Genomic DNA, 20,837 nt, shown 5'->3' with positions numbered 1-20,837 from the left:
GTCAGCAAGAAGAGCTATGGAGGGGGCGGGTGCTGGGGGCCCCTAAGGAGATGAGTTTTTCCCAGAGACTTTGCTGGGGGGCAGCTGGCAAGTGAATCAAGAGCCAGCCACATGCCTGGTATGAATCCAGACAACTAGGCCTTTGGGAACTGTGAGCTAATGGGATCCCATGAGCTGAAGGCTCCCAGCGAGCTCTCCTTAAGCGTTAACTGCTGTTGTGGTGGCAAGGGCTGTGGTGACTGTCTAAGGATGTGCCTATGAGAAAACTCACAGGGCATCCCAAGGACCTCAGCAGCCAAGACTCCCAGGAGCCTTGCTGTGAGTGAGGGCAGTGGAGCTGTTGAGGAAGCCCCCAGTGACCTCCCAGCAGCTGCAGGCATCTGGAACTCGGCCTCTGTCCACCTCTGCTTAGAAGAAGCATGCCGCCCCGGAGTACCTGGAGACAGGAAGAGGGACGGACACATCCGCGTCTGTCCTGCAGGTAGTGGGGCAGGAGAGGTGCAGAGCTGAGGCCTCTGGTGCACAGACAGACAGTTTGGTGGTCTCAGCCTAGTTTCGGGGATCACACGGTCTTTGTTCTGTAAACACTCTTGGAGCCTCGGCTGTGTCACGGAACAGAGCCCAGTCATTGTTGACACCCTGAGGTGGTTTGAATAAGAATGGTCCTCAAAGGCTCACATGTTTGAATCTTTGGTTCCCAGTGGCCCGTTTAGGAAGTATTAGGAGGTGTGGCCTTGCTGGAGGAGGTGGGTCACTGGGGGATGGAGGTTTCCAAAGCCCACACCAAGTCAAGTCTGTCTTCTGTCTGCAACTTGTGGATCAGAGGTGGGCTCTAAGTTACGGCCCTAGTACGTGCCTGACTGCCTGTCACACACAAATCTACCTGCCACCGTGGGCACACACCCTGAAACTGTAAGCCAGCCCCCAACTTGTCTTATAAGTTGCCTTGGTTGTGGACTCGGACCTCCAGGAGGCTGAGATTTTGGCTGTACAATGTTGTACAGGTTTGTCTGCTTCCACTATGCCAAGTACAAGCCTGTGGGCCCCACGGGGCTCCAGACCACATCATGCAGGAAGGGGGAAGATCCCAGGAAGGCTTGGCCGAGAGCACTTGACACACGCTGTCCATGACTGTCACAGGCCTCGGAGGCTTCTCCTGGCCACAGGCAGATCCATCAGTGGCTCCCTGACACTGAGAACTGGTCCAGGGAAGCAGGGATGGAGGGCTTCCTTGGAGAGAGATCTTCCTTTCTCTCATTGGTCTGATAAAGCTCACTGATAAAGCTCGGTAGGCTGGCCAGTGAGCCCCAGGGATCGTCCCACATCTGCCTCCCTGGCTCTGGGATGACAAGTGTGTCCTGTTACACCTTGACTTCACATGAGTGCTGGAATCAAACTCAGGATCGTGCTATTCCTTACGGAGCCTCTCCCTGGCCCCTGTTGGTTGCTGCTGCTTTTAATTAATGAATTAATTAATTTTTGAGAAAAGGTCTCCATATATAGCGTAGGATGGCCTCAAAGTCACAATCCTCTCCCTTCGGTCTCTTGAATGCTGGGAGGGTTGACGGGAGTGTATCACCATGTCATTGTCATTTAATGTTCATGAAAATGACAATGGACTGAGAACAGTTTTGATCCTAACAGTGAGTGTCTCCTGGTGAATACCAGGTGACCCCACAACTTGGTGGCTTTGACCACATTTTGTTACCTCATGCTTTGTGTGGGACAGGGACCCAGCATGGCTACTCTGGGTGTGCCACTTCAGGGGCTCTCATGGGGCTGTGTCCAGGGGTCGGAGGGGCTGCTCCCCAGCTCTCTTAAAGGAATATTGGGGTTACTTTTTCTGTTGGTATGATAAGAACAACCTTAGGAGGGAAGGGTCAGGTCTGAGTCACGGTCCCTGCACAGCCAGTCCATCATGACAGCGATGTCCTGGTGGGAAGAAGAATGGGAGGAGGTTTGGTCACAGTGTCATCTACAGCCAGGAAGCAGAGAGAGAGAGAGAGAGAGAGAGAGAGAGAGAGAGAGAGAGAGAGAGAGAGAGAGAGAGAGAGAAAGAGAGAGAGAGAGAGGAGTGTGGGTACTCAGTTCCTTGTCTCCCTTTCGTTCAGGCCAGGCCCTGGTCCTTGGTCCCTGGAATGACACTTCCAACATTTAGGGCAGACCTTCCCCTCCTTCTAACCTAATTGAGATGACTACTCACAGGCAGCCAGAGGCTTGCCTCAAGGACAGGTTTTAGATCCTGTCAAGTGACAATCTTAATGGTCACACCATGGGGCTCAGCTTTCTGTAGTCTGCTGGCCACAGGTGCTCTTCTTAGTGTCTAGCCTTGGGGCAGCGCCAGCCCGGCCCTCTGGCTTTACTCTGTGGAGCGAGCAGGGAGAAGGGGTGGGGGAGAAGGATAGAGAAAGGGAGTGCTTAAGTCCTGCCTGGTTTAGTTTTTGGATTTGGGGGCTGGGAATGGAACCAGGGCTTTGAGCGTGTGGAGCACACACTTATTCCTGCTCCGTCCTGAGCTATGGGTCAGCAGGGAGGTAGAGATTGGAATCTCACACTTTTCTCTTTCTGAGTACTGAGTAGGCTCAGGGCCTTGCCCTAGGCAAGCGCTCTATCGCTAAGTTCATCTGAGGACCTGTTTATTTATAGACAGGTGTCTTTGAAGTTCATGTTGGCCTCTAGCTTGAAATCCTCCTGCCTCAGCCTCCAATGTAAATGGATTACAGGGTGTGCTGCTGCACCCTGTTTGAAAGTTGTTGCCTCTTCTGATTCGACTTTGTCTGATGTCACCTTTGCCATGTTCTAGTCATTAGGTGTCTCCCATATACACCAGGAGGTAAATGGACCCACAGCTATGCAGAAACCACCCACTGCAGGGCAGAGCCCAGGCTTGAATCCAACATTTAATTTCAAAGCCTGCTTTTTGTGGAAGTGGAGACTGATTGGTCCTCTCTCCACTGCCACAATGTCCAGCTGGACACAGACCTTCATAGACCACCTGCACCCACCTGCACCCACCTGCGTCCATTTGCACTCACCTGCACTTACTTGCATCTACCTGCACTTATCTGTATCCACCTGCACCTGTATCCACCTGCAGCCACCTGTATCCAACTGCACCCACCTGCATCCACCTGCACCTACACTCACCTGCACCCATCTGCACCCACCTGAACTCACTTGTACCCACCTATACCCACCTGCACCTGTGCCCACCTGCACCCACCTGCACTCATCTGCACCCACCTGCACCCACCTTCACAGGTTTTGAGTTTACTCATCTTTTACTTCCTTCCTTTGTCCTGCCCTCCTCCCTTTCTCCTCATTTTCTTTTTTTGCCCCTGTAATCCATCTGATACCTCTCAGATACCATCCATGAGCCTGCACCCAGTGTGGACAGTGGGTGACAGCTCAGTTCACCTTCTGGTAGCAAAATTCAGCACTGGTATGTCTGGGGTTCTCTCTGCAAACCTCCCTCGGGCAGGTGGGTGCTGGCTTTCCCAGAAAAGCCAGAGGGAGGGCAACAGGTGTCCAAACTATTACTTGCTATAGAAGCTGTCATGTATGTAGTCTGCTACAATCCTGTTACATATGTGCTCAGAACCATTCAGAATCACCTGTGTGTGATGGTGACCTTCCACCAGGGTTCAGGGGTCAAGGGAGGTGGACCAGAGCCGGAGGCCAAATGAGCAGTGGATGGCTGACGAGGCAAGTGTGTTTACCTGTGTGTGGGTGCTCAAGTCATGCATGTGTATGTTCACACATGTGCACAAGTGTTCACACATGTATACAAGTGTTAACACGTGTGCATGTACACTCCTGAGCATTTACAGGAGTGAGTGTGTGTACCAGCACGCCTGTGAGCATTTGCTTATCTGCGTGTGTTTCTGTGCACGTGTGAACAAATGTGTGTGCTTGTTCTCCTGGGAGTGCTCATGTGTGTGTATGTAAAGCCTCACTGGTGTCCAAGTTCAAGGAGCCCCACCCTCAGCATGTCTGAAGAGCCCTCCATGAAGAGGGGAGAAGCAACAGCAGGGTAGGCTTTGAGAGAGGACCTGGAGACTCAGAATGGGTGGAGCTGTATGGGGGGAGGTTACAGGGGAGGCTGGCAGGGAGGACACTGACAGGAAGATTGGCAGGGGGAGGCTGGCAGGGGGAGGCTGGCAGGAGAGAGGCTGGCAGGGGGAGGCTGGCAGGGGAGAGGCTGGCAGGGGGAGGCTGACAGGGGAGAGGCTGGCAGGGGGAGGCTGGCAGGAGGAGGCTGGCAGGGGAGAGGCTGGCAGGGGGAGGCTGGCAGGGGGAGGCTGACAGGGGAGAGGCTGGCAGGGGGAGGCTGGCAGGGGGAGGCTGACAGGGGAGAGGCTGGCAGGGGGAGGCTGGCAGGGGGAGGCTGGCAGGAGGAGGTTGGCAGGGGATAGGCGATGGGGAGGTAACTCTGTGGAAGGCTGAACTGGCCGTGGGAGGGTTGCTATCCACCACTTAGAGTGCTTTTTTTCTCAGTGCTAACTAAGGCCCAGGCCAGTGTGGCCCAAAGCCTCTGTCAGTTGACTCTAGGAACTGGGCAAAGGCCCAGCCTCAGTTTCCCACCTGTGCCACGGGGGAAAGAGACAGGCCACTCATGGATTTATGTGCAGACAGTTCTCCAGGGACTGTTGGGGTGAGTCCCAAACTGAGGGTGGCTGTGGCAGCTGGCCAGGACTTCTTGGCAGAGCAAAGCTCAGGTCCCAAGCACTTCCTCTCCCTGTCACCAGAGTCTAAGTCCATCTAAAAGAGAAGGCCAGGACACTAATGCCTGCTTAGCATCCGCCGTGGCTGGCACCCATCCTGCCATTCTCAGACAGTCAACACGGTGGGCAGTGTCAGCATCCCCACTTCACAGATGAGAAATAGAAGCTCAGAGAGGTTGAGTGATTGTCCACGGTCACAAAGCAAGAAAGAGGTGGACCGGTCTCCGGGTCTGTCTGACTCAGGAACCTCTGGCTCCCATCTCTCAGAGGCAGACGTCAGACATGGGGTAGCTGTAGTAGTGTCAGGAGGTGGTACAGAGAGCTGGAAACGACCTCTGGGCGGGAGTGGAGGTCCCGAGGAAGGTGGGATGGAGGCATAGAACATTCCAGATGCAGCGTTTCTTAGACTCTTAACCAGAGCAGGGTGGTTTGACCACAGTCGACTGAGATGCTCAAGTGTGAGAACGGCATGGGCGTGTGTTCCAGGCATTAGCGAGGGAGCAGAGGCAGGGGCATGGAAAGTTTAAGGTCAATCTGGGCTACACAGTGAACTATTTAGAATGTGGAAGAAAAACAAAAACAAAGTCCACAAGGCATCCAGAATGTTCTTTCCTGTATTCGAAGAAACCAGTGTCCTCTCAAATCTGCATCCTAGGCCTCTGGACTTGGCCGGATTAAGGAGAAATCCACAAAGCTAAGTAAGACGCGTGTCCCATTAGCCAGACCCTTGCTCGGTCACTGTCCTGGAGCCTGAGTTGCTATGGTTGCAAGCTAGGAAACCAGGATTCATACTGGCTTGAGAGGGGAAGAGAGAGTTGGCGGAGGGAGAGGGAGAGGGAGAGGGAAAGGGAGAGGGTCTTAGGGTTTTACATGAACAGACACCATGACCAAAGCAACTCTTATAAAGGACAACATTTCATTGGGGCTGGCTTACAGGACACTAATGCCTGCTTACCATCCACTGTGGTTCAGAGGTTCAGTCCATTATCATCAAGGCAGGAACATGGCAGCATCCAGGCAGGTATGGTGCAGGCAGAGCTGAAGGCCGCTAGTGGAAGACTGACTTCCAGGCTTTAGGATGAGGATCTTATAGCCCACACCCACAGTGCCATACCTATTCCAACAAGGCCACACCTCCTAATAGTGTCACTCCCTAGACCAAGCATATATACAGCATCACACACACACACACACACACACACACACACACACACACACACAGAGAGAGAGAGAGAGAGAGAGAGAGAGAGAGAGAGAGAGAAAGAGAGAGAGAGAGAGACCTTGTCCTGGTACTTTAGGCTGATGCACTGCCGAACAAATGTTTAGACTCCCGCTGTCTATAGAGGACTTGGGCACGTTGATGTCCCCTTTTACTGTGCGGTCAGGAGCAATGGCAGTCAGCCCTGGGAGACCCCCCACTCTAAAATGGGGCAACATGGCAGCTGTATCATGGAAGAGAAGTCAGTTTTCCTGAAGAGAAGGTAAATTGCTAGGGACCATGGGGACCCCTAGTCTCCTGCTTAGGTCTTCCCTAACCAGAGGGAGACAGTGGGAGCTTGGAGGATGGTCCAGAAGAGGTTCACGTCTGTGTCCACTCCATGGGTATCGCCACCAGAGAGGGAGAGGACGGCGATTAGTGACACTGGGACTCACAGCAGCTCTGTTGGAGGTTCTGAGGTCCAAGGGCAGATGGGACATCCAAGAAAGGGAAGCTAGGGCCGCAGAGGCCAAGTCACACAGGAACACGTGTCCTGGCTCTGTCACCCTCACATCTACCTACTGCACTAAACTGAGTCTCTTCATGACATGGGTGACAACCCTCGGGCTCAGATGGGAATTCGGTATGTTCAAATCACACAGTGGGGAGCTGCTCACCTCCTGGGAGCCAATGGGGGACATTGGAGCATGAGAGAAGAGCAGGGTACATCTAGGAGAGGAGTCTTGGTGAGCAAGATGCTGCCAACAGAAGCCGGAGACAGTGTGCCCCAAGAACAGGACAGGGTTGTAGTCCTACCTGTGAAACCTAGTGGCCAGACTCAAACCTGGGGGTGACCTGAGTGTGACCTAGCACTCCCCTGAGCCTTGATATACCCCTCTAAGCCACACTGAACCATGATGGAATTATAGCACAGCCTGGCACCTGGTACTCACACCCCAATTTTACTGGTGTGGACAGTGGTGATTATTATTGATTGCGTGTGGAAATTTACTTTTCTTCTTTTTGTGGGGCTGGGGATGGATCCTGCTAAGTGTGTCTTCTGCTGTGCTTTGACTCCGGGTCCAGGAAGTTTATTTGCAAATCTATTTGGTTTCTCTTTCTTTCCTAAGAGTTCCATCTTCGGGGCTTCCAATGACCAAAGCAGCTGCTCTTGAGTTGTCTGGGACCCACCCACACTTCCCTTGGGGTCTAGAAGAGGCAGGAGAAAAGGTCAAGTTTGCAGCTGATCCTTTCCTGCCTCTGCGGTCAGCTCCAGGGGCCTCCTAACTCCAAGCCTGCGGGGGTAGCTGATGAGAGAAGCAGTTGGAAGATTAAGGCAAGGGCAGATGTGGCTCCATGGAGATCTGGCAGGCAGGACAATAGGGTAGCATGTAGTGAAAGGGGCCAAGCCAGGGCCCAGCAGACCCAGGTCCTAGTCCCAGCACTCAATGTCAGACCAGTGAACCCAGGCAAGCTCACTGCTTTCCCCCTTACCATACTCACCTCACAGCTGTGCTTCATGAGCCCAGGGAAGGATAGACACACCTCTCCCCGCACCCTGCCTCCCTCCTGTCTCCCAGCATCCCCACATCTCACACCCCCATCACCCTATGATCTGCTCAGTTTCACCACCCGTCCTGGATTCCCAGAGACAATGATGACAGCAGTTCTGAGGCTGTCCTTCAAATGCCATCCAGAGGGAGGGCGTCAGGTCACTTGGGACACGAAAGATCCTCTTCTAGTTTCAGTGAGGTTCCTTTGCATCTCCTGAGTCAGAAATGCACTCAGACCTAATTCTCATTCATGTCGGCCATCCCAGCACTTGGGAAGTGAAGACAGGAGGATCAGGAGCTCTGCTGGGTTCTATGAGACATTGTCTCAAAATAGAAAAAAAACAAACAAACCCAGCTGGTTTTAGTGGTGCACGCCACCAGTAGGATTTGCTGAAGGAGGCAGAGGCAGGAGGATCACGAGTTCGAGGCCAGCCTGGGCTACTCCTTTGGGGCTAGAGAGATGGCTCAGAGGTCCTGAGTTCAATTCCCAGCAACCACATGGTGGCTCACAACCATCTATAATGAGATCTGATGCCCTCTTCTGGTGTGTCTGAAGACAGCTACGGTGTATTCATATATAGAAAATTAATTAATTAATTAATTAAAATAAAAAGGACAAAACAAAACAAAAACCAGGGTCTAGAGAGATGGTTTAGCGGCAGTCATTGGCTGTTCTTGCCAGAGGTCCCTGGTTTGGTTTTCAGTACCCACTTGGCAGCTCTGTAACTTCAGTTTAAGGGGATCTGATGCCCTCCTCAGGCCTCTGTGGCTACTGCACGCACATGATCTGCATACATAAGCAAGCTCACAAAAAATAGAAATAAATAAAACTTAAAAAAAAAATCAACCTAGAACTCAGGCTAAAAGGAGCTGTGTTCATTCCATGGAGCTGGAGACATTCCTCTGGGATTGAGAAAACATTTAAGGAAGGCCCAGAAAACTCAGCAACGTTCATCTGAAGAACTAGTTGGTTCTGTAACTGAGGGGTCTAGGGGTAGAGCTAATGTGCTGGGTCATTTAACTGTCCCCTTGACAAGATCTAGAGTCCTCTGGGAAGAGAGTCAGTGAATCGCCTATATCAGGCTGGGCTGTGGGCATGTCTGTGGGGAGTGATCTTGATTGTTAATGATATAGGAAGACCCAGCCCTTGTGGGCAGCACCATGCCTTAGGCAGAGGGTCCTAAGCATTCATTGTAAAAGAGGAGAATGCTGCCCGGGAGCAAACAAAGCAAGGATCTGTGGTTTGTTCTCTCTCTCTCTCTCCTTCTCTCTCTCTCTCTCTCCCCCCCCCCTTTTTTCCTCCCCCACCTGTGTACTAGCTGGTTTTGTGTGTCAACCTGACACAAGCTGGAGTTATCACAGAGAAAGAATCCTCCCTTGAGGAAATACCTCCATGAGATCCAGCTGTAAGGCATTTTCTCAATTAGTGATCAAGGGGAGAGGGTCCAGCCCATTGTGGGTGGTGCCATCCCTGGGATGGTGGTCTTGGGTTCTTTACAAGCGATGAAGTTGAGCTTCTGGTTAATGCTTGTGGCTGATACCTTATCAGGTCAGCAGTGGCTTTTCTTTTTTTTTTTTTTTAAGATTTATTCATTTATTATATATAAGTACCCTGTAGCTGTCTTCACACACCAGAAGAGGGCATCAGAGCTGTTTACAGATGGTTGTGAGTCACCATGTGGTTGCTGGGATTTGAACTCAGGACCTCAGGAAGAGCAGTCAGTGCTCTTAACCACTGAGCCAACTCTCCAGCCCCAGCAGTGGCTTTTCATGTATAGTCTTTTGCCCCGTGGTGATGCTGGAGTTTGAACCCACAGTTTGAAGCAAGTTAGACAAATGCTCTACCACTGAGCCACAACCCTCAGTCAGTCCTGGGTTCTATAAGAAAGCAAGCTGAGCAAGCCAGGGGAAGCAAGCTAGTAAGTAACACCCCTCCATGGCCTCTGCATCAGCTCCTGCTTCCTGACTTGCCTGAGTTCCAGTCCTGACTTCCTTTGGTGATGAACAGCAATGTGGAAGTGTAAGCTGAATAAACCTTTTCCTCCCCAACTTGCTTCTTGGTCTTGATGTTTTGTGCAGGAATAGAAACCCCGACTAAGACACTCTGCCTGCTCTCGTCTGTGGCCATGATGCCACGGTCTTGACTTCCTGCAATAGCTTGGAATTTAAACCAGCTAAACCCTTCCTTTCCTATGCCACTTTTCCTCAGGGTATTTGTCACAGCAACAGAAGTGGAACGGTGGGTTTTGGTAGAGGCTAGATGAAGCCATTTATAGCTCGTTGGAACCCAGAGTCCACAGCACTTTGTCCTTTTCTATATAGATCCTGTCTGTAAGTCCCGGAGTGGCCACCCCAACCCCAAGACCCCGGGCCTTCCTTCATCTCAGGAACGGACTCAGATGGAATGCCCTTCCCTGACTCCAGATTTATCTTTCTGAGGGAGGGAAGCTGATGTCTGGGCTTGTCCTTTCGGACTAGACATCTAATGACATGTTTGTGACCTACTGGGTCATCATGGTCTCTTCTGGGTCCAATGACTGAAGAGTGTTCAGTGCTGGTGACCAGACTGGGAAGGCCATGGATGCTGCTTCAGATTAGTAGAGGCTTTGTGTAGGGTGCAGGCAGGTCAGTCCCCCGGGAATCAGCCTGTGAGTCCCCAAGGACCCTGAGACACCTGCCCGTTTCGTGCTCCACCAGGACAGAATCATATTCTTCCTTATTGGTAGGAGAAGTTTAACTTGGTTTTGGTTTATTCCTACGTAAGTGATCCCAATGTTTCTTTTCTTTTCAGTGTTTTGAGATACTGTTTCACTCTTTAGTCCGGGTTGGCCTCAAGCTCACAATGTAGGCGCCCCCCCCCCCTGGCCCAGAACTTGTGGCAATCCTCCTGCTTCAGCTCCCATCAAGTGTTGTTATTATAGGCATGAGTCACCATGCTTAGCTCTCAGAGATTCATTTTCAGGCTCACTTACAAATGCCATTTAGACTCTGGTTCAGGAAATGCTTTAATCACTGTCCCCAGAGAAGACAGTCGATAACCACACATCCATCACTACGAGGGGCCGACGAGGGTCCATGTCAGATGGCGGTCAGCAGGCTGGCTTCTGCAAACAGCCTCATTCTTTTATTCTTTCCACACCAGGAAAAAGGTTTGATCCTGTAACAATGTACCGGCGTCATCAATTGGGCTAGAAGAACTTGTTTGGCTAAATTTAGAACCCACAAGAAGGTCAGAGTGGATACATTAAGGGCGGAACTCTGAGCCTTGGAGGCTCCTCTTGCACATGAACTTGGCAGTGAGGCCCTGGTGTCCTTGAGCACAGTGCAGAGAAGACCTTGCCTTCTCTACCTGACTGCTTGGGGAGGGAGAGTCAGGGGGGCCTCTGCTGGGAACTTTGGCTCCAGCCCTTAGCTCTGTATCCCTCAAAGAATGAAAAAAGCCAGTAATATCTACTTACACGATGCTGCCAGATTTGGCTGGGCAATTTCTTACTTATGTATTTATTTGTTTAGTGAGTGTATGCATGTATCTGTTGTGGCTTCTCTAGAGGTTAGGGGACAACTTGCAGGAATCAGTTCTCTCTTCCCATTGGGCCACCAGGCTTGGTAGTAAGTGTTTCTACCCACTGAACCATCTTGCTAGCCCCAGACTTTTCTCTCTCTCTCTTTTTAGACTTATTTATTTTATGTGTATGGGTGTTTTCTCTGCATGTATGTCTCCACATGCACGAACTGTGTGCATGCAGTGCCCGAAGGGGCCAGAAGACGGCATAGGATTCTCCAGAACTGGAGTCGGGGATGGTTGTGAACCACTGTGTTGGGGGCTGAGAATAGAACCCAGGTTCCCTGCAAGAACAAGTGTTCTTAACCGATGGACCATCCAGTCCCCAAGACCTTTCCTTCGGGACAGTTTAAAGAGCAGTGCAGGCTGGCCGTGGCCTCCCGGCATCAAACTCACCTAACTCTGCCTTACGAGGGCTGGGATCAAAGGCGTGTGTCACCAAACCCAGCTGTACTTTTTCCTCTCCTATGGGGGTTGGGGGTGGGAGAGAAGGGTGGGAAGCAGCGCAATAGGTCCAAAGAGAATTCGGACGTGAGAGTAACTGCCTGTCTACAGGCATCCGAGGACAGCTCAGCAGGGCCCTGGCTGAACGACTCTCAATTTCCAGCTCTTGTTCCCCAGCTCACAGGGAGTAGAGCGCTCTCTGCTCTGGCTGTCTTCTAGCTGATTGCCTACTCCCGGGAATGTGTGCCTCGGATGAACACGGACACACACACACACACACACACACACACACACACACACACACACACACGCAACCCACGCAGACAAGAGACCGGAGGCAGACAAAACCCAGCCGTAGCCAAAACTCTGCTAAATCGATGTGCGCTGTTACAGCTTTCTAAAAGCAGGCTCAGTGAAATAAATGTTTTTCCTGTGAGAAGAGCCTGGAGTCTGCGAGTTTAATAACCCAGACTCAATCCAGACTTGCTCCCAGTGGCTGCTGTCAGTGTGCCCATCTTGATGTATTCAAAGTGCCCAGGGCCACCCCAGTGGCAGTGTCTTGTTTCCTTGCTTTCTCTCTCTCCGCCATGTTTTGGGACATGGGTGGGACAGGACAGGCTCCCAGGGAGAATTTCTAAGCCTTTTAAGCTCCTCGTCGTTTCTTGGGGGCTCTATCTTTTCCTGGCAAACCCAGACTGACTTTCTTTTCGAGCTAGAGAGAATCTTATGAGGTCCAGGCTGGCCTCCAAATTGCTGTGTTGCCTAGAATGACCCTGGACTCCTAATCTCCCTGTCTCCACCTCCTGAATGCTAGGATCGCAGGTGTGAGCCACCATACCCAGTATGCAATGCGGGAGATGGAGTCCAGGCTTCTGTGCATGCAACAAGCATTCTACCAATGGAGCCACACCTCTCAGTCCTGCCTCTACTATTTAAAATGGAGACTTGGGCTGGTGAGGTGACGTGGTGGGTAACGCTGCCAGCCCTGGCGACCCGTGTCTCATGTAACTGAACACTAAAGGGAAATTGAGTTAGGGTTACAGAGCAAGGTGTAGTACACACCTGTGGTCCCTTACCCCAACCCCTGCACTGTCTGAGTTCAAGGCCAGGTGGGGCCACATAGTAAGACTCTGTCATACAAAACAAAACAAGCACACCCAAAAATTAGGAAAGACAGCCGTGACAGGGTGGTGACACTTTTAGATAAGGGACAGGGAAGGCAGCAGGAGAAAGTGGTTTCTCAGGTACAGCCTTCAAGAGAGATGAAAAGGTGTTAATTAGCAGTGGCTCACCATCCCGAGTCCCTTTCAGACCTGATTGTGCCGGTTAGAAAGTCCCTTGATAGGGGTTGGGGATTTAGCTCAGTGGTAGAGCGCTTGCCTAGCAAGCGCAAGGCCCTGGGTTCGGTCCCCAGCTCCGAAAAAAAGAAAAGAAAAAAAAATAGAGAAAAAAAAAAGAAAGTCCCTTGATGGATACTGTGATTTCAGATGCCCATCTCCTCTTTGGCACTACAGAGGCTCTGGTGGCTGGGTGTGTGCTGGACATACACTCAGTGTGAGTACCTGCTCTGAGCTGTAGGGTGTTGGTGGGAAGATCCTGACTTGGCAGTGACAGCTGTCAGCAGTGACAGGTGGCAGCGGTGACAGGTGTTAGCAGTAACAGGTGTCAGCAGTGACAGGTGCCAGCGGTGACAGGTGCCAGTGGTGACAGGTGCCAGTGGTGACAGGTGGCAGCAGGAACAGGTAACAGCAGTGACAGGTGTCAGCAGTGACAGGTGTTAGCAGTGACAGGTGTCAGCAGTGACAGGTGCCAGTGGTGACAGGTGCCAGTGGTGACAGGTGCCAGTGGTGACAGGTGACAGTGGTCACAGGTGGCAGCAGGAACAGGTGGCAGCAGTGACAGGTAACAGCAAACACAGGTGGCAGCAGGGACAGGTAACAGCAGTGACAGCTGTCAGCAGTGACAGGCGTCAGTGGTGACAGGTGGCAGCAGTGACAGGTAACAGCAGACACAGGTGACAGCAGGGACAGGTAACAGCAGGGACAGGTGTCAGCAGTGACAGGTGTCAGCAGTGATAGGTGGCAGCTGTGACATGTCTCACCAGTGACAGATGTCAGTGGTGACAGGTGACAGTGGTCACAGGTGACACCAGGGACAGATGTCAGCAGTGACAGATGGCATCAGGGACAGGTAGGTGGCAGCAGTCGCAGGTGGCCGCAGGGACAGGTGACCTTCCAGGACACACTTAATTTGGAAAAGTGAGTTGACATAAAGAGCAGTGTTGCCCAAGCCAACCGTGGTGGTCCACACCTTTAATGCCAGCACTTGAGAGGCAGATGCGGGGAGATCTCTGTGAGTTTGAGGCCAGCCTGGTCTACAGAGTGAGTTCCAGGACAGCAAGGCTATACAGACAAACCCTGCCTCAAACAACAAAACAAAACAAAAAGATCTGTGTTGACCTGTGCTAGACACAGGACTTTCCTGAAGATGCCATGTGAGTGACAGTCTGGGCTCCCTCAGGTGGCCACAGTCTTAGGCTGGCTCAGGAGTGAAAGGGAGGAATGTGGCCAGTGCCCCTGTTAGGGTGGCTGGGAGTAGAGCCTCACCCCAGCGAGGACAGGGAGGGCTGTCCACAGAGGCCACCTCTGGGGCTCACTTCTGAGGAGTTTGAGTTGTCGTAGGTGGACGCTCAGGGCTGGGCATAGTGGTGCACAATAGCAATCTTGTTATTTGGGACGCTGAGGCAGTAGGATCACTGAGAGTTCGAGGCCAGTCCCAATCTATATAGAAAGAGACCCCAAGAAGAATGGAATGAAACAGAGTCATGCCATCTGTTACAGATGAAGAAGCAGCATGCGCTGAGATGGGGATACAAGGTCAGGGAGCACAAGGTCAGAGGGCATAAGGTCAGGAATACAAGGTCAGAGGGTATAAAATAATATGATAAGGATTTTTATAGGAACCTCCACCCAAACAAAAACACCTTTGTTAAAGTATGGAGATGTAATTCGTGTGACCTTTGCCTTCTACACTTCACCCTTGATTGGGACGTATTCTCACGGAGGCAGACCATTGTTACCATCTAGCTCCAGAGTGACTTCATCACCCAGTGACAGCCTCATCCCCACAAACTCTTACAGTCACTATCTTTTTTCTTCCTCCTCCTTCTTAGACGCCACTCACTTTTTATGTCCCCATGCTGGGGCTGTCACATAAACATATGACCGGTTGTCTTTTGTGTCTGCTTCAAATGCCCTGGGTTGTCAAGATTCTCCACCACCTGGGTCACGTGTTTAAACATCGGTTCCTTGGTGGCTGCAGGGCCTGTGGGGTATAGGGCTGGGCTGGCAGCTGTGGCCCACTCGGAGCCAGGCTTGACGGTTACAGCCTGTCCTTGCTTCCTGATCCACCAGCATGTGAACAAGCCATACTGCAAGCCGCTGCCACCATGTTGGACTGACAATGCACCCCCTGTCATGATCAGTCTCTTATTGACCCTGTGTTCATTGATTCAGTCAAACTGAATGGCCAGTGAGCTTCAGGGACCCACCCGCCTCTTCCTGTCCAGCACTGGGATCAGAGTGTGCTGCTGGATCCTGCGTTTTATGTGGGCACTGGGGATCCAAGCTAGGACATGCATCCTTCATCGGCAGCTGTGTCCCCAGTCCTGCTGCCCTGACAATGTACCTGGGGCATATATGCCTTTACATGGCTGAACCTTGGCCAGGAGTGTGGAGGGTTTACACTGCTTATCTATCTACAGCAGACACCACTGGTGTCCTTCTCTTGACTGCTGTGGCCGTTTGTACAGACTTGGTGTGGACAGTTTGTCTCTGGTGTATCACTGGGCCAAAGTGTTTGCTCTGAGTTGTCTGGGCTCCAAAGCATTGGCCTTGGTTTTGTCTCTTTAGAGGTGTCTTGGGAGTCTCATGGCTCCGTGTCCTTGGAACGCTTGCTATAGCCTATCTTAAACATCCTGAGGTGTGAAGGGGGTGGCTCAGCCTATGTTTGGTCACACACCCTGCAGCCAAGTGTTTGAGTTAGGACTTTGCACAGGGGTGGGATGATCTAGTGGATCCCCACACAGAGGGAGAAAGAGACGAGGACTCGGGAGGACCTTGGAGTGCGAAGCCTGGAAGAATTTTGGGGCGGGAAAGGTCTGGAGAGGCTACATGCAGGAAAGAGCTGGGAGAATGGACAGTGCCATGTGTCCCAGGGTCACCTTCCCCCTCAAAGGGCCCCAGACTTAGTCTATAGCAATCTAAGGAGCATTGACTGAAGAATGCTTTAAGATTCCATGGTGCCAAGGGAAGGCTGTGCAAAGAGGCCAGATGTGGACACTGGACATGAGACAAGAGGAGGACACTGGCTGTGGACTCTGAGGGGTGCTCACCCCTGGCCTGCATGCTCACTTAGAACCCCAAGCTCTCACTGTCTGCTTCCTACTGGAGGGGACCGCCCTGCTTCCTTGGCAAGCTGTGGCTCCCCGTGTGGGCAGCCATGCCCAGCTCTGACCTGAACTTCCCAGGCAGTTTTTTAAAAATTAAAAAAAAAAAGTTTATCTATTTTATGTGCATGGGTCTTTGTTTTGCCTGCATGTGTACCAGGTGCGTTCCTGCTGCTCCTGGAGGCCAGAAGAGGACATCAGATCCCTGCAACTAGAACTACAGATGGTTGTAAGCCACCATGTGGGTGTTGGAAACCAAACCCAGGTCTTCTGAAAGAGCAGAGAGTGCCCTTATCTGATGAGCCATCTCTCCAGCCTCTGCGTAGAGATCTTTCTTTTTTTTCTTTTTTTTTTCTTTTTTTCTTTTTTTTTCGGAGCTGGGGACCGAACCCAGGGCCTTGCGCTTCCTAGGTAAGCGCTCTACCACTGAGCTAAATCCCCAGCCTGCGTAGAGATCTTAATTGAGGAGTTGTATATACATTGGCCTTTGGGTATGTCTGTGAGGAACTGTCTTCATATATTAGTGATGAGGGAAGACCTGGCTGGCCCACTGTAGCTTACACTATGCCCTAGGCAGTGTATGCCTGGAGTGTGTGCATGGAGTGTATGTGTGGAGCGTGTGCATGGAGTGTATGCCTGGAGTGTGTGCATGGAGTGTATGCCTGGAGTGTGTGCATGGAGTGTATGTGTGGAGTGTGTGCATGGAGTGTATGTGTGGAGTGTGTGCATGGAGTGTATGTGTGGAGTATATGTGTGGAGCGTGTGCATGGAGTGTATGTGTGGAGTGTATGTGTGGAGTGTGTGCATGGAGTGTATGTGTGGAGTGTATGTGTGGAGCGTGTGCATGGAGTGTATGTGTGGAGTGTATGCCTGGAGTGTGTGCATGGAGTGTATGTGTGGAGTGTATGTGTGGAGTGTATGTGTGGAGTGTATGTGTGGAGTGTGTGCATGGAGTGTATGTGTGGAGTGTGTGCATGGAGTGTATGTGTGGAGTGTGTGCATGGAGTGTATGTGTGGAGTGTGTGCATGGAGTGTATGTGTGGAGTGTATGCCTGGAGTGTGTGCATGGAGTGTATGTGTGGAGTGTATGTGTGGAGTGTATGTGTGGAGTGTATGTGTGGAGTGTGTGCATGGAGTGTATGTGTGGAGTGTGTGCATGGAGTGTATGTGTGGAGTGTGTGCATGGAGTGTATGTGTGGAGTGTGTGCATGGAGTGTATGTGTGGAGTGTGTGCATGGAGTGTATGTGTGGAGTGTGTGCATGGAGTGTATGTGTGGAGTGTGTGCATGGAGTGTATGTGTGGAGTGTGTGCATGGAGTGTATGTGTGGAGTGTATGTGTGGAGTGTGTGCATGGAGTGTATGTGTGGAGTGTGTGCATGGAGTGTATGTGTGGAGTGTATGCCTGGAGTGTGTGCATGGAGTGTATGTGTGGAGTGTGTGCATGGAGTGTATGTGTGGAGTGTGTGCATGGAGTGTATGTGTGGAGCGTATGTGTGGAGTGTGTGCATGGAGTGTATGTGTGGAGTGTGTGCATGGAGTGTATGTGTGGAGTGTGTGCATGGAGTGTATGTGTGGAGTGTGTGCATGGAGTGTATGTGTGGAGTGTGTGCATGGAGTGTATGTGTGGAGTATATGTGTGGAGCAGTGTGCATGGAGTGTGTGCATGGAGTGTATGCCTGGAGTGTGTGCATGGAGTGTGTGTGTGGAGTGTATGCCTGGAGTGTGTGCATGGAGTGTATGTGTGGAGTGTATGCCTGGAGTGTGTGCATGGAGTGTATGTGTGGAGTGTATGTGTGGAGTGTGTGCATGGAGAAGCAGGGCTGAGCACAGGCTAGCATTGCATGCACGCATTATCTCCCCTCTGCTCCTGACTGTGGCTGTGATATGACTTGCTGTTTGACGTTCCTTTGCCTTGGTGTCCCCCACACTGATGGACTGTAACCTGGAATTGTAAGTCAAACAAACCCTTTCTTCCCTAAGTCGCTTTCCTCGGGGTGTCTTGTTACAGGAGCAGAAATGAAATGGCGGCAGTCCTCATTGCCATAGTAACTGGTTTCAGCTGCTGGAGACCCTCATTTCCTTGGAAGCCGCCCCTGTGTTTCCAAAGCCACTGATGGAGAGGGGTCTCATCTGTGGAACCGCTTCTATCTGGCTTGTTTTTCCCCTGTAGCGAGGGTCAAGAGTCACCAAGGACAGGTGTAATGGCTATTCCTGGTTGTCAATTGACTATATCTGGACTATATCCAGAACTAGATGGCTCACCTGTGATCCAGATCTTGAGGCTGGAAGAAACAAGTTTCTGACCTGGGTCTTGACATGGAGATCTTGAGGCCTAGTGGCTATGAAAAGCGTAGGCCCAGGCAAGTGCATGCCTTTAATCCCAGGAGACTAAGGCAGGGAGATCTCTGGGCTCAAGGTCAGCCCCATACAAAGCAAGTCCCAGATGCAGGCGTGGTGGTACACTCCTTTAATCTGGGCCACTCTTCTGCCGGAGACCTACATAAGAACACTGGAAGGGGGTTGAGGATTTAGCTCAGTGGTAGAGCTCTTGCTTAGCAAGTGCAAGGCCCTGGGTTCAGTCCTCAGCTCCGGAAAAAACAAAAACAAAAACAAAAACAAAAAACAAAACAAAACAAAAAAAAAAAAAAAAAACCCCAACAACAACAAAAAAAACAAGAACATTGGAAGAAGGAAGATTCATTTTTCTTGGCCTGCTTGCGTTTACCTGCTAGCACATCTGTTGGAACTTACTTGTGCAGAAGACCGGCTGAAACAACCAGCCTTGTAAGACTGAGCAATTCCTGGATTCTTGGATTTCCCACCCGCAGCTGCCCATTGTTGGGTTAGGTGGACTACAGAGTGTAAGTCACTACAATAAATTACCTTAATTCAGAGAGACATTCCATAAGTTCTGTGACTCTAGGGAACGCTGACTTATGTAACAGGTGTAGAGAGCCGGTCATGGGAGTGGTTTCCATGTTGTGACTGCGAGAGAAGGTTTCGGGCAGAGAGCTGAGGACAGCAATGGGGTCCTTTTACTCTTGCTTAGAACTTTGTAGACTCAGGTGAGCTTTGCACCTGCTGCAACGAGGACCAGAGCCACCCTACTGTCTGAGTCACCCTGAGACTCCAGTTCATGTAGCCACGTCCTCACCCTCTAGGGTCACGGTGCCGGGACAGGGCTCTTTGGGTGGTTGGGGTATCTTTGAATGGAACCAGCGTCATGGAAAGGGGGCATCTCTCAGACAACCTTGGTTATTTGTTTGTTAGTTTGTTTCTTGGTCAGGAGGATTGACTGCTCACATGGCTGATGTGAGGCGACACATATGAAAACTCCTTATCTCCCTTTTCCCACATGTTGCAAATGGTCTTTTTTTGCTTTTGTATTTTTCCTTAAATATTTATTTTTATTTTATGTGTATCCGTGTTTTGGCTGCACATGTGTGTGCTCTGGCCAGTCAGGAACTCCTTATGTGGCTGAAGGTGATCTTGGAATTCTGATCCTCCTGCCTCTACTTCCAAAGAACTGGGGTTGCAGGCATGAGCCTGGATTTTGGGGTGTGTGTGTGTGTGTTTGTGTGTGTTTGTATGTGTGTGTGGTGTGGTGTGTCTGTGCATGTGTGTGTGTGTCTGTGGTATGTGGTATGTGTGTGTGTGGTATGGTGTGTGTGTGTGTGTGTGTGTATGTTCATGTGGAGGCTAGAACCTAACAGCGGTTGATTCTGAGTTTTGTGCTTGTGTCTTTTTGGTGGCCACATCTATCTCTGGCATTTGGATTATGAACACACACTGCCACCATGCCTGGCTCTAAACAAACAAACAAACAGCAACAACAACAATGACAAAACACGAATGAATTCAGGAGTACTTAAGCCCACTGAGCCATCTTTCCAAGCCCTCCCCCCCGGCTCCCACCCAAAATACCACGTAACCTCTGACTGGCATCGGATTCGCAGCATCTCCTGGCTGGGATTGCATGCACGCACCCCCAGGCTGCTTCCTCTGGAGAAGTCTTCCATCGTCTTTCTACCATGAGGGCCCAAATGTCACTCCCCCAGAGAACTGTTGGGGTCTGGTCCAATGGTTTCCTCCATGACTGTAAAACAAAAGTTTCTTTTGCTCGAATCATCCAGCCTGGGATGCGGCAGTCTTGGGAGGCAGTGACCGAGCCCCGGTCTGTGGTGAGGAGCAGTTTCTGTCCCCACTTCACCTTCTGGGAGCACGGCTCTGACAGGCAGTTGGAGTGAGTCACTGGGGCCTAGATCTGCAGGGCCGTGGCCAGGACTCTTGGCACCCAGAGCAGTCCTGCCTCCCATTAGAAGCCAGGCCCTCTTTGCTCTCCCTGGAAGGGAAAGATCTGTTTCAAGCCAGCAGAGGCTCAAGGGCACGCATCCCTGGAAACCCTCTACGAGGCGGCTCAGCTCAGCATTTGCAGGAACTTTCACTGGGCCAACCAGATCCCCCTCCTTAGGGGTCCAATAAAGTCCAGGGTGTGAGATCAGAACCTCATGTGGGGAGTGCTAGAGCAGGCGTGAGCTTTGGGTTGGATGTTGGCCCAAGCAAGGGTCCATACTTGTCAGAGGGGCCCATTAGGACAGCTCAGCGATCCCACATCAGCGAGTGCCACATGCCAGGGCTGGGCATGGAGCAGCCTAGCTCTGGACTCTCCCTGTCCTGTGTTTTCATAGCTGACGAATCAAAACACTCCCTCTCTTTCTTTATTAGTTCTTTCTTTTCTTTTGTTTCTCCTTTCTCTTTTAATTAGGGTTTTTGTTTGTTTTGAGATGGTCTCACATAGCTTGGGCTGGCCTTGAACTCCCAATTCTTCTTCGGAGGCTTGTGCCACTAGGCCCCTACCATGTATTGAGTCCTGGGTCTCAGGCAAACATTCTGCCACTAAGACGGATA

General features: G+C 51.3%; 1 protein-coding gene across 2 annotated transcripts in view; it reads left to right on the top strand.

Moving 5' to 3' along the window:
• The window catches only part of Ripor3 (RIPOR family member 3), a 72,988-nt gene that overhangs the window by 14,287 nt on the left and 37,864 nt on the right, over positions 1 to 20,837 (top strand). The window lies entirely within an intron of this gene.

Source organism: Rattus norvegicus, chromosome 3, assembly GCF_036323735.1.
Source record: "Rattus norvegicus strain BN/NHsdMcwi chromosome 3, GRCr8, whole genome shotgun sequence".
NCBI classification, from domain to species: Eukaryota; Metazoa; Chordata; class Mammalia; order Rodentia; family Muridae; genus Rattus; species Rattus norvegicus.
The sequence above is the reverse complement of the archived record's forward strand: the minus strand, read 5'-3'. Positions and strand labels throughout refer to the sequence as shown.